At 44.2% G+C, this 17,973-nt stretch overlaps 1 long non-coding RNA gene across 1 annotated transcript in view; it reads left to right on the forward strand.

Annotated features, from left to right (window-relative positions):
• Positions 1–1,081: 1,081 nt before the first annotated feature.
• LOC310827230 overlaps positions 1,082–17,973 on the forward strand; it is an 899,671-nt gene continuing 882,779 nt past the window's right edge. The window contains exons 1-2 of the long non-coding RNA XR_014556237.1: positions 1,082–1,193; positions 1,440–1,603. This is a non-coding gene — a long non-coding RNA (uncharacterized lncRNA). The remainder of the gene's footprint in view (positions 1,194–1,439; positions 1,604–17,973) is intronic.

Below are 17,973 nucleotides of genomic sequence, written 5' to 3' on the forward strand. Positions count from 1 at the left end.
ATCTTTTGCTTTTGGGGGGAGGGGGGTGGAAAAGCAATTGATAGATAGAGAGTCTATATTATAGACCAAGGCATTGACTGTGGAAAAGGGTTCGTTTTCAGGAATGGATGCCTCAGTACTTTCTTGGATTGTAATATAGAGCTCGTATTGGCTGCCAATATAGATAAGGTGTTTGCGATAACTATGCCTGGATGGCTTCCATGAGGTCCAGTTAAAACTTGATGACAATACTTTTCTGGGTCAGCGAGTCTTATAAAAATCCAGCGTGGCATCACCCTTTCTGAGTATAAAATGATCTCTTATTGAAGTCTCTCTTTTTCCTTCCCCTCCCCCCTTTTTAGTTTCTATGTTTGTTCATCTATTTATTTAATATAAAGTTTTGGGTTTTTTTAACAAAAAATCCCTAGATAACATCGTTGCCCTTCTTTGGGTGAGAAGATCTGGTTGACTGTCCTGCCAAAATTGCTTGATTTGGGACTCTTTTTCGGGTGAGTGCCTTTTTGTATTCCAGCTCGAAACCTCTTAAGCATCTATTGTTGTGTCCCCTGCGAGAATGACGGAGAAAAGTCCATCAGCGTTCAACACTTGACTGCTGTGCAGTAATATCTTCTGTCTCATTTATAACCCCATCAACTGGATTGCTCACTGCCTCAAAAAGCTCAGCATGGCAGAAAGAGTGGGCGCCTCGGTTGCTTCTAAAATCAAAGTAAGAGGCTGACATTGGGTAATTATTGTGAGTCCCGAAGAAAGGCTTATGGTTTCCATCCTTGATCCCACAGCAAATAACAGTTTACAGCTGCTTGCTTGGGTTTTCTAGAGAGGGGCTACTCTAATCTTGAAACACAGATTATATATTTAAAAAGTCTAGAGATGGGTGAAACCTACTCTTCTCCATTACGAATAGTTTGGGTCCTTCTAGGAATGAGGAAGACATTTGATTCCACTTCCAAAGGTGAACCTATTAATTCACACTTTCAGAAACAATACACAAATTTAAACAAAGCCATCCTTAGAAATTTTGCACGAAATCAGTAGGGCCAAGTAGGCATAAAAATGAATATATTAGTGAAAACAGCACTGTGGCGTTTGCCCTCCTATGTGTGTGACATCATACTGGGTTCATAGGGAAAGGGTTAACTAATTGTAAAATGACTAACCAATGGGAACCCAGGGGGCAGAGTTAACTGTGTACAGTGGTACCTCAGGTTATATATGCTTCAGGTTACATATGCTTCAGGTTACAGACTCCACTAGCCCAGAAATAGTGCTTCAGGTTAAGAACTTTGCTTCAGGATGAGAACAGAAATTGGGCTCTGGCGGTGCGGCAGCAGCAAGAGGCCCCATTAGCTAAAGTGGTGCTTCAGGTTAAGAACAGTTTCAGGTTAAAAACGGAGCTCCGGAGCGAATTAAGTGCTTAACCTGAGGTACCACTGTATAAGGTTTAAGCACAGAGGTTTTTTGGAGAGTTAGAGTTGTTGAGAAGACAGTCTGGAGTTAGAAGGGAGAGATAAGAAGAGTCTGTGGGTTGGGCTAGTCTGGTGGGAGAGAATGAAAGAATTTGTTAAGACGAGTCAGTCAAACAGTTGAGATAATCAGTCAGAAGGTATTAGGAAGGTATAGGCCGGTAAAGAAACTAAAGTTAAGGTACTGACAGGAATATTATCTGAGAAACCATAAACTTGTTAATGTTTGTAAAATAAACTTGTGGTTTTTTTGGTTCACTTTTAACAACTGACTGGACTCAGTGTTTTACCAGAGAGTAGCTGGTTGGTGGCAGCAGGGAAGTGAGCACAGTGGTGGTACAGGGATCAATAGATCGTCCAGGGACCCTGTTTGATCGCCACAAGCACATAAAAAAAAATTAAAAAAATGAGAAAACAGGTTTGCAAAAATGTTTGTATCGGGATAAATGTGCCCTCAAATGCTGATGATTTTTCCTGAGGGCATTTCCTTTTTTCCTCTTTCTTTTAACAAAAACTGAATCTACGGGGCATATACAGTCCTGCTCAGCACAGTGGATGCAACCACTACCATTGCTCATGTATATTTTGCTCCACTTTCATTCTCAAGTGCCACTTTGTGGACAAAATCCCTAACTGTTCTAGGATTCCAGCAATGTAATACTTAGTCTGTAAAAAGGCTAGGGAAATAAAATCAGGAATGTAGATGTGGGAGAATTCCCCCCCTTTTTGTTAATTCCTAAAGTGTTGTGGCAGGTGACTTTACATCACACAGCATTAGCTTAATACATTCAGCAAAGCAACCCTTGCACGCCACATCTACCATAAATGGAGAGAGAGGTGGAGAGGACTTCTCCTCTTCAATCACTTCTCCAGACTATCAGCCACAACGCAGAGCAGTCAATTCAAATTTAGCAGTCACATGGAAGCCGAGCCAAATGAGTAAGTGGATCATCTTTGAGAAGCAACTTCCCCACCATGGTTCACCAACCACCTGAGTTATGATTCAAACAGGTTAGTATATCTTATAATTTACCAAGAGGAAATGTAGCTGGAAAGAGGAATGACGATGAACATGTGGATGAACGTGCTGACTGACATGAAGCTGCTTGAAATAGCTCTTTTTTGAACAATGGAACTGAAGTCCAATTTAGCAATGTGGGGGTAAGGATGCGGCCATTTCCCCTGTTGGGTTCCACCATGGTTCGGTAGGTTTTCCTCTGCCTCCCTTCCAATTTGACTGGGATAATTTCTAAAATTAATTTCAGGATTGACACATGGGCAGTTTGCTATGGTTCTCTTGCCCCCAGTCTGCATGTTTTCAATCTGCACAGGCACCTAGGGTATTTTGTTGCACATACACCATAGCTGTCAAGTGTCCCTTATTTGGCGGGACAGTCCCTTATCCCAGCACCGTGTCCCGCTGCTGTCCCTTATTGATGTTGTCCCTTAAATAAGCTACTGAAGGTAATGGGGCCCTTTCTATGTCCAGCTGTCCTTTGTCAAGAACAAATTGTTGCTGTTTTTTTGTGTTGAATATATGCTATATGGTAATTTATGGACCTAATAGGTATCTAAAGCCATTTGCACACAACAAAATATGTATTTTATCAAAGTAATTGTTGGTCCCTTATTTTGGCTGCTGATCCCTTATTTTCGAGGCTGCTGCTCCCTTATTTTCAAATTTGTAAGTTGACAGCTATGACATACACAGGGATTAGTAAAGAAAAAAGAAAAAAAGAGGGGATCTAGGTGTGATGGCATCAAGATGTTTGCTCTGCATTATGATTTAATTAGTCTGCAGATTTACTGGACTCACTAGTAATTTATGAGGAACAAACCAACAAATATGATAGAAATATATAAAATTATGCATGGCATTGAGAAAAATTATGCATGACATATTCTCCAGCAACTATAATGCAGATAGTGGTTCTGTTCAGCTGTAGCTTTTCCTTTTAAGCCCAAGAATAGGTTAATACATTGGAACAGAAAAGCACAATGGACGGATTTGTTGATTACCTGAAGCCTCACCAACCTGAGTATAATTTTTGCCCATCTCTGAAAGTTTCCCTGAGATATAAAGTACAACTTTCCAAAAGCAATTCTCCGGTATTTGTGTGTGTGCACAGCAGTTCCTCATGTGTTCAAATCGTTTCTCCCCTACAGCTATAACCTAATTGGCATGCAGAGTTCTGATTATGAATACAAGTGATTTGGAGAAAATTCTAATGTAATTTACATTAGTAACTCTGGTTACTGGTTAAAAGATTCTAAGAGGGTTATTATCGGTTTCCTTCTCACTGTTTGTGCAGCTGTACAATTGTGATAGATTTAAATCCTGCCTAAGGAACATAAACCAGAAATTACAGGCAATTTTGTGCACAAATGTAATATTCTGAAAGCCCAAAGGGAGGAAAAAATGGGTAGGAGGGACCTCTTACGAGTAGATATAGACACTAAGACTTGAAGCAATGGACTTGGGTTTGGGACATGAACAAGTCTGAAATTCAAATTTTTGTTGGTGTCCATCTGTTTTGTTGGTGTCCATCTCCACAAATGTGGAGAAAGGCAGTGGAAGTTTAGAATCAAAGTTTTCCTTCTCCTAGATGGGCTATTTTCCCAGGTTGACGAGCCCTATCTGCCTCTCATTTCCCTCTGCCATATGTGTAAAGGTAAAGGGTAAAGGGACCCCTGACCATTAGGTCCAGTCGCGGACGACTCTGGAGTTGTGGAGCTCATCTCACTTTATTGGCCGAGGGAACCAACTTACAGCTTCCGGCTCATGTGGCCAGCATGACTAAGCCGCTTCTGGCAAACCAGAGCAGTGCACGGAAACACCGTTTACTTTCCCGCCGGAGTGGTACCTATTTATCTACTTGCACTTTGATGTGCTTTCGAACTGCTAGGTTAGCAGGAGCAGGGACAGAGCCACAGGCGCTCACCCCATTGCGGGGATTCAAACCTCCGACCTTCTGATCAGCAAGCCCTAGGCTCAGTGGTTTAACTCACAGCTCCACCCGCGTCCCAGTGCAGTATGCGTAGTAACTGCTTTTTAAACCATTGGACACAGTTTTGGTCTCGCCTGTTCAGCCCTCTGAAGTCTGTCTGCATGCAGGGGAAGTCCTTAACATACCCACTGGCTACCCTAACAAGCTTTATACGACCAGTCAAAGTCATTTCCTGGGGTGTGGCAGACTATACATTTTCAAAGTAAGTAAATAAAATGAAACATGGCTGATAAATTGCCATGGGCCAGAAACTTTGTACACTTTGAACATACTGCCCAGCCCTTATTCTCCTGCACTGCATTTGAACCCCAGTATATCTCAGGTTGAAGGGACACAGGTGGCACTGTGGTGTAAACCACTGAGCTTTGGGCTTGCCAGTTGGAAGGTCGGCAGTTCGAATCCCCACAACGGGGTGAGCTCCTGTTGTTTGGTCCCAGCTCCTGCCAACCTAGCAATTTGAAAGCACATCAAAGTGCAAGTAGATAAATAGGTACCACTCCGGCAGGAAGGTAAACGGCATTTCCATGCACTGCTCTGGTCTTGCCAGAAGCAGTTTAGTCATGCTGGCCACATGACCCGGAAAAACTGTCTGCGGACAAACACCTGCTCCCTCAGCCAGTAAAGCGAGATGAGTGCCGAAACACCAGAGTCGTTCGCGACTGGACTTAACTGTCAGGGGTCCTTCACCTTTACCTTTTTCATGTCTCAGGTTGAGCACTGCTCCAAAGAGTATAGATGGCAGCTCATGGCACCTCTCCCCTCCTCTCCTTATATTGATGTCTTCCCTTCACTCACCTCCCTTCTGAACTTCTGCGGCGGCAGCATCTACTCTTCATTTCAAATAAGACTGATTAAAATGAAATTACTCAGTCTCCTGACCCATGGCAAATTTCATGAGCAGCAATTTGTCCAGCAGTTCAGCTGTGAGTACAATCTGATTGTACTCTCATGTAGGTTTATAGTTCCTATACCCCTCCACATGCACCCACCGCTGCTCGGCCCAGAAGCCTCTAGTGTGCCCGAAATAAAATTAGGGTGTGTGTGGCGGCTGCTAAATGTGTAGGCAGGCAGAAAGATTAGAGAAGGTTCTTTAAGATTTTTTTGTTTAAGTTCTTTGGGTATCAAAAGTTTTGGTATCATTATTTGGTACCATTATTTCATGTGCACATCCTATAGATGTGCTGCATAAAGACCAACAAATATCTATGTGAGACCAGTCATAAGAGTGTTGGGTCATTCACACAGCCCCAACCTGACTGTATCCTGCCCATTCCTATTCCCATTTAGGTAACATGTAGCAATGCTGGTGTTTTGAGGACGATGTCATGACTCCTTTTCCACTGCCACCAAAGGTCTCGACTCACTGAGTTTGGAGCAGGGCCCGTCCAATCATGAGGCAAGGTGACTGATCCCAATGCAAATCTTTATTCCCCCCACTGAATCTTCCTGGCAGACAGGAGGGCATGATTTTGTAGTCCACCACAATGTTGTGGGCTGGCCCTTATTTGGAGTTCAATGTGTATGAAGAACAACTGACACAACAGCAAAAACACTTACAATTACATCCTAATGCTCTCTTCTAGCTGTACCCATAGCTCACATTCTGTGGTGCCAGGAAACATGAGATTTTCCATTAAATAAGGTGTGGGGCACCTCAAGCCAGTGGGAGGGAAGGGTGTGCCCCCCAAGTGTCTCTGTATGGCCCTAGGGACTCTCCCAAGGCCAGCCCCCCTTTCTAAACAACACCCTATTCTGCATTCTCCTGGAATACTTTTCTGTCCTTGAATTGCGTGCCAAGGCCCCATGCCCTGTAGTTCCCCAATGATTAATAAACACACCAATACAAGTATTTGGATTATGGGCTAAAACAGGTCAGAGCTTTATTGGTTACAGTTGTGAGCAGTTTGGTTTAGACATTGGGTGAAACCAGGCTGTATCTTGATTCCTGCCAATCTACAGGGAGACGAACTAAGGGTAAACCACCAGAAGGGGGAGCCCTATAATTACATCAAATAGGAGCACCCAGAGGGGTCCCTGTTGGGGTAATAATAATAATAATAATAATAATAATAATAATAATAATAATTTATACCCTGCCCATCTGGCTGGGTTTCCCCAGCCATTCTGGGCAGCTACCAACAGAATATTAAAAATATAATAAAACATCAAACATTAAAAGCAACCTCCCCTCCCTTAAACAAAGGCTTACCCAATGTCTAACCTTACAAAGTTGTGACAGTTGCTACAAGGTAGGCGAAAACCAAATGCCAGGTGCCAATTCGCCAAGTGGAAAAATTCCTACCCGGCCCCAACAGTTGTCCACAGCAAGGTCATGTCAAACCAAAGCTTAAAAAGAGGGTGGGAGGGTAGGGAGATCCAGCGTGGAGACGAGAGAGGGAAGGCCCCGGCCGTGCTGCGGTTTAGATAACCTGTGGCCACGCCCCCACTGGTATGGATTGGCCAGACAGGGGTGACGCGGCCAAGGCTGGCATGGAGGGGGCTGGTGTGGAGGGGGCATCAATTTCCTGTCCCCTAGTTGGGTCACCATGAGGGCCCAGGTGCCTGGCCACAACACCGCCCACCCCAGAAGGTGAGTGGACCTCTGATAATGTATGTTTGCCTAGATAGAACATCATAGATTAACACAACCTATGTATAATCATCAGAAGTACACTGGGGGAATACAGTGGTACCTTGGGTTACAAACACCTCGGGTTACAAACACTTCAGGTTACAGACTCCACTAACCCAGAATTAGTACCTCGGGTTCAGAACTTCACCTCAGGATGAGAACAGAAATCGTGTGATGGTGGCGCAGCGGCATGGGTAGCCCCATTAGCTAAAATGGTACTTCAGGTTAAGAACGGTTTCAGATTAAGAACGGACCTCTGGAATGAATTAAGAGGTACCACTGTACTACAATTTTTGAGTTTACCTTTCATAAATAAGTCTCTCTCTCTCTCCTCTCCTCTCCTTTCCTTTCCTCTCCTCTCCTAAGCTATATTATAACCCACTTGAAGAACTTCATGCTATGGAATGACATGCAACTGTTGCAAGAAATGAAATAAGGTAAGTTTCCTTCATCTGAAAAGAGATTCGGTGGTTCGGGTTCCCAAATACGCTTTGGGTTTCTTTGTTCTTTCCTCACCTTGAAATCCATTGCCATTACTGAGATTTACAAAGAGGTTTATTGTAGAGTTAATTCTAGTGCCTGTGTTTTTCTCCCCACTTCTTTCGGAGGGTCCTTGAATGTGTACATCAAAATCAGCAGAACAGTTGCATTGTGTTTTTAATTAAACTGATGCTGGGTTGCCTCCAAAGTACAATCAAAGGCAATCCAATAATGATAACACTGCCTCGGCTTCCTTTCATAATGACTGGGATGCAATGTTGTTGTACCAAAAAATGCTGTTGTTGTAATCATTCCGGCATTCATCTTGTTAGCAGGATAATGACATGGGGAAACAAAGCTGATTACTGGCGTATGATTGACATGTGAGGTCTGGATGACAAGCCAAGAATCTGCGTGGTGTGGACTGGTGTTGGGGCCCTCCTATTGTTTTCTCTTCATTTGAGGAACTATGAACATTTCTTTCTACCACCACCCAGTCCAACTGATATATATCCCCAATGGGACTATTTTTGAATGTTGCTTGGTAGCTGCAATGCTAAAATATATATTGATCAACTGTCCGGCAGAGAAGGGTGACTAGGAGGAAGCTATGTACAGGTTTATGAGTCCTGTTTTCCTCCATCCTTTATGGCACAATCCAAGGCTCAGTTGACCTATAAAAACCATAAATATCTGGAGACACAACCCACTGAGAAATTCGCTGGCAGTATTCTTGAACAAGATAAATTTTGTTACTGATGAGTTCAACCTCGCTGCCATTTTAAGTATGTCACAGACCTTAACTCTAGGAAAATCTATTTGGTGTAAGCTGAGGCTTGGGGAAGCAGGACCAGATCATTCAGAGGAAGTGACTATTGCCAGTTATGCAAAGGGGAAGGTCTCTAGAAAATGCAGCTGTCTTCCTCCCTGCATAGTTCCTGATGTAACCAAACCATCCAATTTGCTTCTACTGATAGCCAGTCTCAGTGGCGTAGCGTGGGTTGTCAGCACCCGGGGCAAGGCAAGTAATTTGCGCCCCCTAACTCGTGGATTTGAGCCCCCTAACTCATGGATTTGTGCCCCCTAACCCGTGGATTTGTGCCCCCTAATACTAACCCCCAGATGTTGCGCCCGGTGCGGCCGGGCCCCCCCCTGCACCCCCCACGCTACGCCACTGGCCAGTCTAGAGCCCTTGCAGAAAATGAACACAGAATTCCTTACACACCCCATCTAGATCCTTTCAGTACCCTAGACAACCTTCTTCTGCACATCTGGTCTAAGAGAACACATATCTCCTGTTACTGAACCTCACGTAACTGGAGAATTTGCACTCTCCTCACTCCCATTCTCACTGCTCTTTCCTCTGGTAATCAGGCTGAGACCCTATCTGCCCGCAGACTGTCTCACCAGGGTGGTGCATGCTCTAGTTATCTCCCGCTTGGACTACTGCAATGCGCACTACGTGAGCTACCTTTGAAGGTGACCTGGAAACTACAACTAATACAGAATGCAGCAGCTAGACTGGTGACTGGGGGTGGCCACCGAGACCACATAACACCGGCCTTGAAAGAGCTACATTGGCTCCCAGTACATTTCCGAGCATAATTCAAAGTGTTGGTGCTGACCTTAAAGCCCTAAACGGCCTCAGTTCAGTATACCTGAAGGTGCGTCTCCACCCCCATCGTTCTGCCCAGACACTGAGGTCCAGTGCCAAGGGCCTTCTGACAGTTCTCTCACTGCGAGAAGCCAAGTTACAGGGAACCAGGCAGAGGGCCTTCTCTGTGGTGGCACCTGCCCTGTGGAATGCCCTCCCATCAGATGTCAAGGAGAAGAACAACTACCAGACTTTTAGAAGACATCTGAAGGCAGCCCTGTTTAGGGAAGCTTTTAACATTTAACAGATGACTCTATTTTAATACTTTGTTGGAAGCTACCCAGAGTGGCTGGGGAAACCCAGCCAGATGGGTGGGGTATAAATAATAAATTCTATTCTATTCTGTGTACTACTTCCAGAAACAGAGCATACCAGCTCTTAAACTGGAAGTAGCATATCATCAACATGATTAGTACCCATTGCTAGCCTTTGCTCTAGCCATTGCTAAAGATCAAGAAGACCCTACAGGGGTCTTTTTCCCAATAGAGGCCATCAGTCAAGGCTGTTTTGGTATAAAGAGAAGTGGGATACAGCTATTAATGAAAAATTAACGTGTGCCATCAAGGTAAGATGGGGAATATGGAGGAGAAATGATTTTGTGGAGATATGGAAGGTACCTGTAGAATTTGTACAGTGGTACCTCGGGTTAAGTACTTAATTCGTTCCAGAGGTCCGTTCTTAACCTGAAACTGTTCTTAACCTGAAGCACTACTTTAGCTAATGGGGCCTCCTGCTGCCACCGTGCCGCCAGAGCACGATTTCTATTCTCATCCTGAAGCAAAGTTCTTAACCTGAAGCACTATTTCTGGGTTAGCGGAGTCTGTAACCTGAAGTGTATGTAACCCAAGGTACCACTGTACTTTTAAAACGGAAAGGCATCAAACCATCGCAAGAGGTGTTGAAATTTTGGGAGGCTGGGTAGTTACAATGGAGTGGTAAAAACAGTGCCAAAAACAGATCCAAAGCCAGATTGAAATGGATCTAGATAATCTGCTTTCTCTAGACATACCTGAATCTGGCCAGGCACTGCCCTCTCAGTTAACTTGTTCAAGAATGAAATATTAGAGACTGGGTGGTGGATTTATAAAACCTCTATTTAAATTACTTTGTCTACATATTTTTTGTATGCAACAGTAATAGTCTTTTTCTTTTTTAAAAAAAGAAAAACTCTGGATATGGAAACTCTCTTCAAGGGAGACCTTACTACTGCCTTTTGAAAGGGGCATACCTTCCTTCTCAAATTAGGACTTACTCCCATAAAGGTGTTATTTACACATTTACACAATATTGGCGATTTCTTTGATGGGTAAGCTCAGCTGCATGAGAAATTATCCACCAACAAACATCTTCCTCTACAACATGCAGGAGAAGATACATGTTCTATGGGTTGCCCTCTAGGGCATCAGGTATGGCCAACGCCCTCCATGTACAGAACATGTCACAGAACATCCTACAATGTGCAGATGCTTTCCTGCAGGTGTTCAGGGGTTCTTCTGCAGACAAGTTGATGTGGGAAAGGATTCCAGGGAAGCAGAAAGTTTGAAAACCATTGAAGCAGAAGATTGGACAAGTTGGCCTCCAGAGTCCCTTCCAAGTGATCTGATTTTGTGATGTTTCTCCCCACCATTCCCTTAAATCTCCAGAAGACAATTTAAAGCAAGGCTGCCTGCTATCTCAAGCGCACTTCCCCATTGTCCTTACAAGATTGACGTGGTGACCCAGACAAGTTCCTGGAACAGACAGAAGACGATTTCAAAGAGCCGGGACAAAAGAACTGCAGAATTATTGATGTCTCTGATCCACACAAACATCAACTTCCTGATGCAGTCAGAGGTCAGCAAGAAGTCTCGGAGACCTCATAAAAGAAGTTCTACAGGCTAATTTACCCCCTTCCCGACTATGTGAGTCTCTCCTCTCTCCGGGCCTGTGTAGCAGCAGGGAAGAGACACAGTTTTGAAGTTGAAAGCTTTTGTGCTCCGAGTGAAGAGAAATGACGAGAGGAAGTCTTGTGAAAAGCAATGCCTATCAGGTATACACAGGTCGGTAAAGTAAAAAGCTTCAATGAGCTTCTTTATTATTATTATTTAAGTCAAAATACGTGCAAAGGTAGCACTTGAAAGAAAAAGAGGACAATTTACATTTCCTTCCTTAACATTTTCATATCAAAATTGCACAGGGAGGGAGGGTGTTTTTTTAATCGATTTCTGCATGTTTGTAACAAATAGTAATTTCTTTTTATTAGTCCATTTTTCAAATTCCAACCAAGCACCGTGCTTTAGTGGAAGATAAAAGATGAACAGCCACCGTTTTTTCAGGAATTAATTTTGTCAATACCGTCTGTTCTTTTATTACGCAATATAAGAACAATTACACCACTGTATATATATAATTTTTTTATAAAAAAAGGAAGTTGGAAGATTATAATTTTTCATTTATTGCTCTCTTTTTTTTCCTAAAAAAGAAGATGAAGCCCAAGAAGGAAATACATTTTTATTACATTTGTTATTGATGCTATAAAACTATATATTTTAATGGCCAGGAAATACAATGTAATTGATCATATGTTGAAAATGCATTAATTTGAGTTACAGTATTTTTCATATGTAATTTGAAATTATGTAAGAATATAAAAACATCACACTGGCTGATGTAAATCTATGACTTATTCTTTCATTATATTACATTACGGCATGAGGATAGTCACAGGGGAGGAATGAAATTATTTGACCCCCATCGTGCCGAAAAAGCGACGGCTGTGGTTTTGTTCAGATCTGAGTTCCGGCAGAGAGACGCCATTTTATGATGTTCTCCTCACAGAATTTCCTACTGGGCTATTTCCCGCAGTAGAACGGCTGACCCCTTTACCAGTCTGAAACATTTGTGACACTTAAACACACTGCAGCCAATGGAACACACTGTCTATAAAAACAGTCATTTTGTAGTAAAACTAAAAGACTTTCCTGATGACACAATGGTGCTGTAACCAAGAGATGTTTCCTTTGAGGCCCTTTACAAGAAGGCATTGAAGAGGCTTCCTGCTGGGACATCCAAATGTCCCTATTTTCCAGGGGGAGTCCCAGATTTACAGAAGCCTTCCGGTTTCTGATTTGGCCCTGGAATATCCTGCTTTTCCTTAGGAAGTCCCTATTATCATCACAGAAATGTTGGAGGATGTAATGGTTATATGGGGTTGCTCGTGCGTAAGTTGCCACCACTCCTGGATAGGCAGCCTGGTTAAACCTTTCCTGGCTGGACAGCCCTTCACTTCATGGCTGTTCAGTCACTAGCAGAATCCGTCAGTGGGCGTTTCTTGAACTTCTTCCAGCAAAGAAGTTCTTTGACGCCAAGTCTACGCCTACCTTCCCTGCGCGGAAGTCTTCTGCGCAGGGTGGGTGTGGGTAGCGGAGGACCTGTGCTCTCCCCGCTGGTCTCCAACGAAGAGTCCTGGAGCCCCCTCTCTGATTCCCCCATCCGCCCTTTATCCCTGGTGTTACGCTGATTTCCTTCCCCAGCCGATGAGTTCCCTCTCTCCCTGCTTGGCCCTTCTCCGGCATCGCTTGGGAGCCCTGCCTCCACTTCTGGCTCCGATGTCAGTTCCCTGACAGAGGATATAGAGTTATCCAATCCCCAAGCCATCTGAAGGCAGCCCTGTATAGGGAAGGTTTTTTAAAATATTTAATATTTTATTATGTTTTTTATATACAGTCATACCTCATGTTATGGCCGCTTCAGGTTACATGTTTTTGGGTGGTGGACCACGGGAAACCTGGAAGTACCGGAATGCGTTACTTCCGGGTTTCACTGCTCGCGCATGTGCAGAAGCGCTAAATCGTGCCGGTGCCTGCACAGACGCAGCGCTTCAGGATGTGAACACTGCGGGTTGCGGATGTGCCTCTGTCATGGATTACGTCCGCAACCTGAGGTTTCACTGTATGTTGGAAACTGCCTAGAGTGGCTGGAGCAACCCAGGCGGATGGGTGGGGTATAAATAGTTTAAATGTTGTAATTGTTGTTGTTGTTATGCTTATGGAATAGGATGTCCCTATTTTCATCACTGAAAGGGTATGAACATCTGGTTGGCCACTGTGAGAAGAGGATTAAGTGATGCTGCTGAACAATCATAGCCTGCCGTCAAGAACTAAATTTTCAGGCTACAGTTTAAAGTAGTGATGGCCAATTGCTTGGTCATGTGCACCAAAAGTGATGTCTAAAGTGCCATTCTGGTGACTCAGTGCAGCCCTGCCCTCATACCTCGGCTTGACTTTGTTTCTAATACAGAGGTACCTCCGCTTATGAACTTAATTTGTTCTGGAAGCCCATTCTTACACCAGAAACGTTCTTAAACCGAGGCATGCTTTCCCCAACGAGGCTTCCCGCCTCTGGTGCCCTTCCACTGGTCGGCTTCCATTCGTCTTCCAGGGCAAAGTTTGCTAGCTGGAACACCTACTTCCGGTTTTGCAGAGTGTGTTGCCCAAATCGTTCATTAATAGGACTGTTCTTAGACTGAGGTACACTGAATTAGGTAATGGGGCAGTACAGAGAGGTACGCAAGCAAGCATGTTGGCCAGGCTCTGTATTGCAGCCATATCTTCCTGAGCCTTCCTAGTAGTGTCATCTAACCTGCCTCCATGGTTAGAGGGAGCATTGCTTCCGAATACCAGTTACTGGAAACCATAGGATGGGATAGTGCTCTTGCACTCAAACCCTTTTGTGGGCTTCCTACAGGTGACTGGTTGGCTACTGTCTTTGGCCTGATCCAGGTCTTTGGCCTGTCCCAGCTCTTTTTGTGGTTTCCTCCATATATGTATAGACAGTCTGTGACTGTTTTCAACTTTGCTGGGGGCTCTCTCCCACTGGAGGGTGTGCAGAGCCCCCTGTTTTGAATCCAAGTCTCCAGCTGGTTCTTTTGTTAATTAACCCACATGTGGGTCACGGGTCTCATTGTTCCCCACCACCACTACACACACGCACACAAACACACGGGAGAGGGGTGCAGAACACAGACAATCAGTACGATGGTTCGTAGTAAGATGAAAATGAAAACTCATGAACATATTTAATGCTGTCCCCAAACGGTATTGGCTGGATCAACCCTGTGCAACTTCCAGTTCCTCCTCAGGGCAAACCACTTGAGTCAACTTCTTGAAGACGTTTGGGTGTGTAAACTTTCCCCCACCCTAGAGTGGGTGTGGCATTTTCAGCACCAAAGCAACCAGAAGAGAGAATTCCTTGCTTTGCTCTAATCCTGCTCACCATTCCCCACACACCCCTTGAAACGCCTACCTTCCATTTTTAACCCCCTGGGATCCCAGCTTCATTTAAAACTGCTTGCTTTTTGCAAGCTTCCTGTGTAATTTCTTTCTCAGAAAATCTTCCCTTCCTTCCTTCATTTGAAAAATTCCATGGCTCGTGGAACATTTCCCACAATCTGTGACTCCACATAGAATCTGCTTCTGTATTTGCTGACGGAGATGGCATATGGGTATAAAAATGATATAACTTTCCTGTGCAGATGTGCTCTTTGAGAGTTTTGGAGCTGAAAAGAGGGCTGTCTTTTATCTTATTGCCTTGGCTGTCTGGAAATAAAAACGGCATCTTGCAAAATAGTTTAGGAAAAGGATAAATTCAGCCGTGTGTCACCCTTCCCTAAATTCATCTACCTTACACAGGTACTAGGTTGTTCAGGGCTTGTAAAGAGAAGGAGACAGTGCATCTATGCCCCTCCTGAACCTAATGACAAGCACCAAGGCTCAAACATACTTGCAACCACACCATTGTTGTTGAGCTGTGCTGAGATGTGTATGTACCAGAGATGGGCAGACTAGATAATTCAGTCCATTTTTGGTGTTACCTGCACTCAACCACAGATCCTGTGGTGTGTTGTTCTGTTCCACCGATTGCATTTTTTACATGAAATATACACGTTCGTGGGAAAATGCACACTTTGCAAGTTGCATTTGTCAATAAAATGTGCATTTTGCATGCATCTTCTATGTAAAAGACTTCTTTTTTTTGGTATGCACTGTTTGCACACCAGAAATTCACGGCAGATTCTGGAGAAGCACCTGATCTACCTTGGAGCTGCATTCTAAACTGCAAGGAAGTTCCTTTTATCCCTGTTTGTGGCTGAAAAAGCAGTCCAAACAGATTGCTTTACTCATCCCAAGTATGACACACTGCACATGCTCCAATGAAATTCCTAGGCCTTGGGCCAGGAAGGTTTTGCTCATCAGATGGAGGGAGCTCCCCCATCTACCCATCTTGCCTCCTCATGCTAGCTATGCCTGCAAGTATAAACTATTGTTTAAGTGGTTCTTAATGAACAAGTTTTCAAGGTATCCTGTCTGTGGCCTCACACCAAGCTCTTATTCCAGGGTGTGGGGAGGGGGCAACACAGAGCCCCCGCTAAAAGGGAGAACTTCTCAAAATTAACTAGTAAACTGGAGCTGCAATGCTCGTCTCAGATTCCTGCAATCGAAGGATCGATACCTCGCCGCTTGCAGTTCTTCTTTAATGGAAGCAATGTAGCTTCCCATATGAAGGTTCATAACCTTGGAGGTTATCTTTCATCCTGAACTCTCTTTGATTGTAATTTTACATCCCACAAATCTCATTCTATCATCTCCAAAACATACCAAGGCTGTGACCAAAGCTGTCTCGGGATGATGCTGAGTCAATAATTCATACCTTTATTACATCTCAGCTGGATGGCTGTAATTCATCCCACTCGCTTTAACTGTGCTAACACCTGTAGATGTCTGTGCCTGCAGCATTGCTCTGGACACCGGCTGTTCTAGGCCTCCCATTCTGCAGGATCGTCTCTCCCGTGCTGTGGTTTATAAAGTAGGAGAGGGATGAGGTACTCCATCTGGAGGTGGGGACTGTTTGGGGAGCCACAACAAAGGCTGAAAGTAAAACGCACCAAAGGAGTAACTGGAAGAGAAGAGAACCATGCACCAATCAAACAATTCTGGGGTTCTCTATAGGAGGGGTGTCCTATACTTCCAAGAGAGTGAGATCTACTCCCACTATAAATAAACTGGCAGTGACCTATCCATTGGATTGACCAGAGTTGTTGAGCTTTTTTTGTGAAGGGTAAGCAGTCAGTGGAGACCAGGGAGGACAGCCTGGCATTCGACTGGTTGATCGTGATCAACCGGTTGGACAGGCCTGCTCTATAGCATGTGGCAATCAAATATTATATTAGCAAATTTATAACGAGTTGGTGCTATGGCAGAAAACCCCTGAATCTGGCCCAAATTGCTAGTGTGGTGGTATGGAATGTTGATGGGCGTTCCAACTTCTCAGGGGAAGAGGCAAAGTTGTAAGAATATTTGCAGCCCAACTTCTGTGAGGGAAGGGAAAGCATTCAATTTGGATGGGAGTGGAACCTTAAGTTAAGGGATGGGGAAGGGGTTCCAGGACACAGGAAAGTGTAGAGGCAGAATAATCAGAAGCAAAATAGCTGAAGGAAGGGTGGAAAGTATAGGAAATGGACTGAGGAACAAAATTCCTGAGGGTGTGTGTGTGTGTGTGTGTGTGTGTAAGGTGCTTGAGGGTAATGTAGAGATAGGGATGAAATTTGATGGGATTTATTTCCCCAGCAAAATTACACTTGCTCCCACCTACAACCACACAAATGCACAAACACACACAAACACAAATACAACCTGACACATATATCTCAGCAACACAATTTACCTGAGGGATCTGCCCTACAATGGATCCTACAAGGTGGCCTTTAAGCCCCACGAGCCTTTTGAAAAAGTTACTAGCTGCCTGGATCATTTAGCTTAACGCGGTGGTTCCTCCCATGCTTTAAAAACTATTTCATGCATCTCCTAAAGAGTTAATAGTTGCTTACAGCAGCTAGCAAGTGCAGCTGACTGAAAATTTGTACAAGTGCATGTGATCAGCACACATGCCATCAGGGGTGGAATGGGGCAAGGAGTACAGCCTTCATAAGCAGCCCACCATAGGAATAGGTGCATTAGCTCAGAAAGTGCATAAAATGGGCCTATGGCTCTCCATAAGAATTTCTGACTTTTGTCCCAGCTTCTGTACTTAGAGGATTCTAAAGTGTGTTGTGACACATAAATGCTTCTGAACAACTAAATAAAACACATCTCGCCCGTGACCCAGGAGGACACCAGCACGTTCTGATATGCTAACATTGCAGCAATGTTAGTGCCCCCAGATATCCCTCTGTGGTCATGTGCTTTCTCTCTTTAGCCCCAATCCACAGTTTCCCCACATGGAAAGACAAGGAGAAATCCCTGCATTTTCTCTTTGCTTCCACCCCAGGAAGCTGCTTACAGGTAAAAGCAGAGGGGGGGGTGGGAGTCAGGAGGCTCCAATGACTAGCAGTGGGACCCCTGATTGGATAGGAGGAGCCTTGGCAGCTGACCACCTCCTGGCTCCATCCATTGATGTCAATCAGATTTAAAGTGGATGCTGCTGCTGCTGCTGTGTGTGTGTGTGTGTGTGTGTGTGTGTTTAATGTTTATATCTCACCCAATCCCCCAATCTCTGCCAACCTCAAAAGAATGCTTAGAAGAAGAAAAATAATGATAGAATATGCCTTTCATCTGGTTTCCTTCCAAAAGAGAGACTCCCCCCTCTCCCACTTCACGAGTGTCGATAACATGGCAGAAATTTTAAGTTTGCCAGCTTTACAAACCACTGGGGGTTTGATTCAGCATAACAGCATCTACCTGCCTTTGGAAAGGCACATAA

The sequence above is a fragment of the Podarcis gaigeae genome (genome assembly GCF_964106915.1).
Source record: "Podarcis gaigeae genome assembly, chromosome: 11".
NCBI lineage: Eukaryota > Metazoa > Chordata > Lepidosauria > Squamata > Lacertidae > Podarcis > Podarcis gaigeae.